Genomic DNA, 5,489 nt, shown 5'->3' on the forward strand with positions numbered 1-5,489 from the left:
ATTTTTGGTCTAGGTGGCCCACTATGGTCGGTATAGTGGTATGTGTGTTATAGCATTACATTGTGTGTATGTGGTTTTAATTCATTGAAAGTCAAAGTATTGAAACACTGCAATACTTAAAGAGAACCATTTTAATTTTCTGTTAGCCTGTATCCAGGAAAATGTACATCAAACTATGAGCCTTAGTATTCAGTATCTTTTTTAAAAAAAAAAGCTTTTCTGGAAGATTTTAATGACATTTTTGCACGAGTTTAACAAGGAATTTGTTCTCTTATGGGGGTTTTTTTTCTCCATTGCTCTTGGTGTTGCTACTGCTTTATCTTCAGCACTCCTACCGTTACCATTTTCATCCAAAATCTCTTATTTGTGTTTGTTTGTGTCCAGTATTCTACCACGTTCTCCTAGCCAACAGCCCAGTTTTCTAAATTCAGTCTTTTCCAACTCTGCTCCTGCCCACCCTCACCTCACGCAGTTTGTCCAAATTCTCTCCTTCAGCCACCTGCCTCCTCTGATCCACTATCACTCTACTCATTTTACATATTGACAAAAAAATAAAAATAAATGTTGCCCTCTTCTTTTTACTTTTTAAGATACCACACCTAACTATGCATTTCATGCACATCTTGCATAAGGTTGCAGTTAAAATCATTAGTTAGGTGAGGCTATTTTATAACTTTAGTGACTAATTCAAACAAAACATAGTTGTCATTTCTATCTCAACTGTTCCTTCATTGACTCGTTATGCCAGCTTAGTCTCAGCTTGCCCACATGTGTCCCAGTGTGTCAGATGAAATGCTAACTCCTGTTCAAGTCCCCTGTCAAAGCCTGTCAGTGTGACCTCTTAAGAATGAATCAGCCTAATTTATATTCATACAAAGCTGTGTTCCCGTATTTAAACCAAATTTCCTTCTCCATGATGATTTTCACACATCCTTTCTTCAGAGGTGTGCGATCACCACACCCAGGTTTTGCCACACAACACTGAACATGATGATGATGGTTGATAAGTGTAAAAGAATGCAAATTTGGCACAGGAGAGCAAGTCGCTTTAGCTGCCACAAAAGCATGGGCCGGGCTGGTCTTTGGATTATGTGATTAGCTTCGATGTAAAACATGGAGAGGGTCCCGAGAAGGAACTCTAGCTTTGGCAAAATAGAGTCTTAAATGACGGCTCCAACTTTTTAGCTCAGACTGGTGTTTTAAACGAACTAAAATGGAACAAAGCATGTCGTAATTACATTTAATGATGAAGAGTCATTTACTTACACATACTTCAGCACAATATATCATCCTTGGGTCTGCGTCATATATTCCTTGATTGCATAATTTTGATTACACTTAATTAATCGTTACTAAACCCTGTAACTGCACACCAGGTAGAAAAAAAGTCTTGTATTAAACATTAAAAACAAGTGTGTGACGTTCCCATATAAATCCCCAGGATAAACAGGTTAGTTTGCTGTACTGTGATGGATTGAAAGTAAAGAACAGTGTGTGAGTGGTGCACAGTGGCTGTGGTTTCATGGTCAGAGTTAAGTTACGTCAAGTGTAGCGGAGATGAATTTATAGTTAAACTGAGATAAACTTAGATTCAGCCTCATATTTATGCAATTGCTATTACTAGGGAGAACACACATGAGGTTTAAGGCCTGGACAAAATTAAAACCTTTTTAGATTGCTGAAAATAAAAAGGTATCACTATAGCCAGGTCCTAATTTTATAATTTCTTCACTCAGCTTTCCAGTCTCCAATATCATTGAAATGCAGCCAGATGCTACTCGTTTTATGCTTTTGCTCATTTTTTCACTTTTTCCTGACACACTTGCATTTATCTCTGTGCACCTGGCCTGCACACCTGCTGTCTTTGGAACATCTGCCCCCTTCTTTCCTTTTGATGGTGTGCCCATCAAAATAAAGTCCCACCCCTGCCTGCATGGAGTTTCAGCAGGGCTGAAGATTAAGCTCCCACATACCAACAAGCCATTATTAACTGACATACATGAAATGATCTCTTATACAATAATATCCGGCCCGTGAGCCACACATTTGACACTCCTGCACTAAACTGTTGAAGTTTCGATATTGTAAGTACAATAGATCATTATATTGTTGCTTGAAATTTGTGATTGAAAAAATTGTCCTATAAAAAAGAGAGCGAGAGTTGCATCTTCATTAAATATGCTGAAGTTGCCCCCTCGCAGCTGATCTGGTCAGAGATGGAAGGTACTTTTGAATTTTGCCTGAAAAGATCTGTCGGCATTTCTACCAAAACTCTGTTAAGTGGAAGGTTGCAGGATTTTACCAGGGAATCAATAAAAGTGAAATTTCTCTGTCATCCAATTAAAACAAAAAATCTATGCTCATGAAAACTTTTTGCCTATGGTTGGCTTTGGTTGATGAGGTGGAGTGGATCATTTGCCAATCAGAAATTTTGCTCCTCCACTCTGCATGTTGGATTTTTCCTCACTCCTGAAATGCTGAAAATTATGCACATCTTTAGAGCAGTTAGTGTTGGAAACATATGTCAATATGTTTACACCTGTAGATAGTATTGCACTTGTAGATTAAGTATTCATAAGCACAGTAAATATAGTGCTGAAGCCCTTTTTTTGTATTTATTCTTAACTCAGAGCTTATGGATAAGAAATTTCCCATTAACACTTTAAATAATATTTCACAAATAACTGTAACAGATTAAATGCACAACCGTGCACTAAATACACCTTACAATTTTCCTTAGAAAGACCTGGCTGCTTTTTTGGCAACATGCTTAGACCCATGCTTTGGATTTAAGTGGAAGCTTGCAGGATTTTAGCAGGTAAACAATAAAAGCGAAATTCATCACGCCTGCAGAGCTGTGAAAAAAAAAAATTTGTGAAAACCCAGGGCCTAGGGCCACTGTGGTTTAGGAGTTAGAATAAATCTCCAGTCTTCATATCAATATATTTTTGGCTAAGATACTGAACCCTAAGTTGCCCTCGATGTTTCCATCGGAGTGTGAGTGTGACCATTAGACAAGATGCTCAGGTATACCGTGAAAAGCAAGCTAGTACAAATGGGTTAAAAGGGTTAAAGAGTGTTGGAGCAGTACATCGAGTGCTCAGAGTAGAAAAGTGCTATATAAATGTCAGTCCATTTATTAATAAGCTGTTAAAATAACACAGACATATTTTTCATGTTTTTTCAAATAGTTGCCTACTCACACATTCACCTGACACAAATCAACACTGGAACTAAACTAGATCTGTTTCTCCCACATTATTTAACTTTATTTACCTCTCATTGTCCTTCGCACGTGTCGGATCCGGACGTTTTTGGTTTGGGTCTTTAAATCCTTGTTTATTTGGAATTCTCTGTCTGTGCATTTTTTATGTTCTCATTTTGTAGTTTTCGGGTTTTGCTTTCTTTTTCTAAACCAATCCAACTTTTTTATATAACACTTTAAAAACAACAAAGTTGACCAAAGTGCTTTCCAATAATAAAACAGAGATAGCAGTTAAAACCATACATTAAGCAGACAAAGAAATAAATTTAAATAACAATAAAATAAATACATAAATGAAAAAGAAGATAAAAATAAATCAGTATATATATTAAATATTAAAACATGAGTAAATTAGACAATAAGATATACAATGAATAAAATGAACAAAATAAAAAGATTAAGAGTGACCAACAGCTGACTAAAACTTTCTCATATATTTTTTAAATTTTCTTATATTTTGGCACCGTTTCAGCCTCTTAGTACCAACTGAGCATTGTGCAAACCTCACAAATATATTCAGTATTCAGCTCTTACACTGGTTTCTTGAACATGATAGTGAGTTCAAATGGTTTCCACAGTCACCAGATCTCAATCCAGTAGAGCACCTTTGGGCTGTGGTGGATGAGCCATGTAAGTACCACACATGTACCAGTCACATCACATTCACATCATATGCTACTGCAAGGTGTTACTAATGAAATGGCCATTGAGTATATATATTTTGGTCTGTGACAGAAACTATTGAAAAGGCACATCATTAGAAACATTTGTAGAGTTTTGGTTAAATTCACTGCGCTTTTTCAGATATTTTATTCACTACTTTGTACTTGCTTTGAATCCTTTACGTATATTATGTTGCATGAACAAAGTTAAATTAATCTGTTTTGTAATTTTAGTTACTTGTTCTGATTAATTATGAGTGACATTTTAATAATTGGGTGTCCTTGGCTCACCAACCTAGTTTCCTGCATATTTGTGTTGATATATCTGTCATTCTTTGCCAATTCAAATGTTAGCAAAGCAAAGCTATTATTATGCAGTGATTTGTCTGTTAGCCTACGGCAGAAATTCTAGTTTGCTCAATTATAATGTCACTCTCTGAGATTTCAAGTCACGCAGAGGGAGTGCGCTCATCTGTAATCTTTGAAGGCCACTTGCATGTTTTTGACACATTGTGTTCTTGAGAAACTTGAGACCACCACACCTGACTTTTGCCACTCGACAACAACAGTGAAAAATGTAAGAATACTCAAAACTTAACTTTAATCTTCATTGTCTGTTTGTTCTTGGTGTGAAAATCCACACGTAGGTGATGGAAACAAACGGCAGTTTCCTTATATACTCATTTGACATTACTTGGTAATTACATGTGAAACTTAATGTTCCGTCCGTTTAAAGGATATGCAATATGTTTGTATTTGGGTTTTATTTTAGATTATAGATATAGTTAAAATATAAACAAGCCAATTTGTCAAATAACTTTGGAGCGTGCATGTAAAAATTGTCAAACAAACCCATTAATTACTTACCCATAACATGTTCTCACATACATCTGTGGAATTTGATTTATCACAAGGTTTTCAGACAGTTTCCACAAACATGTCAGTCATAAGACATTGACGTTATCATTTTTATGTGACTAATGTCTTTGCATCTGGTTTACAACAAACAACAGGTGTTTTCCGTACAGTCTGTTTTGTGACACACTTTTTCTTGTTAGTAAGATAGAAAAGCCAATCACGCCTGTCGGGTTTCTTCTTTCCACACTTGAAAACCTGCCAAACCTGAGGGAAGCTGTAATACAAGGACAAAGCTCAGTGTAATCAGAGGGCATCCGGCTCTGCATGTCACAACCTGGCCGGCTTGATAAGGAAGCGTCGCACCAAGTCCAGTTTACACATTGTGAAAAGTAAAAAATATTGACTAGGAAAGTGAATGAAACCCTTGTGAAGAACCTTCACGACTCTTAAGAATTTGTACAGTCAACAAAGCTTACTTTATCTTATGCATAACTTTAATAAATCTCCTTACCTTTTGTACACTTAGAAAGAATCAATTTGCTCACCCTTATTGTTTTAGAGCACAATAGACATGCTCCGAGGAAGTCTGCAGGAATTCCTGGCATCCTGAGCTCAGTGCAAAGGATCTCCGGCTGTCTCACTCTCACACCCCCAGACGAGGAGGCTGAACCTCAACAGGGGAGGGGCTTAGCTGGCCCTGCCTT

This window comes from Haplochromis burtoni, unplaced genomic scaffold (assembly GCF_018398535.1).
Source record: "Haplochromis burtoni strain Fernald_Lab_line unplaced genomic scaffold, NCSU_Asbu1 Contig_171, whole genome shotgun sequence".
NCBI lineage: Eukaryota > Metazoa > Chordata > Actinopteri > Cichliformes > Cichlidae > Haplochromis > Haplochromis burtoni.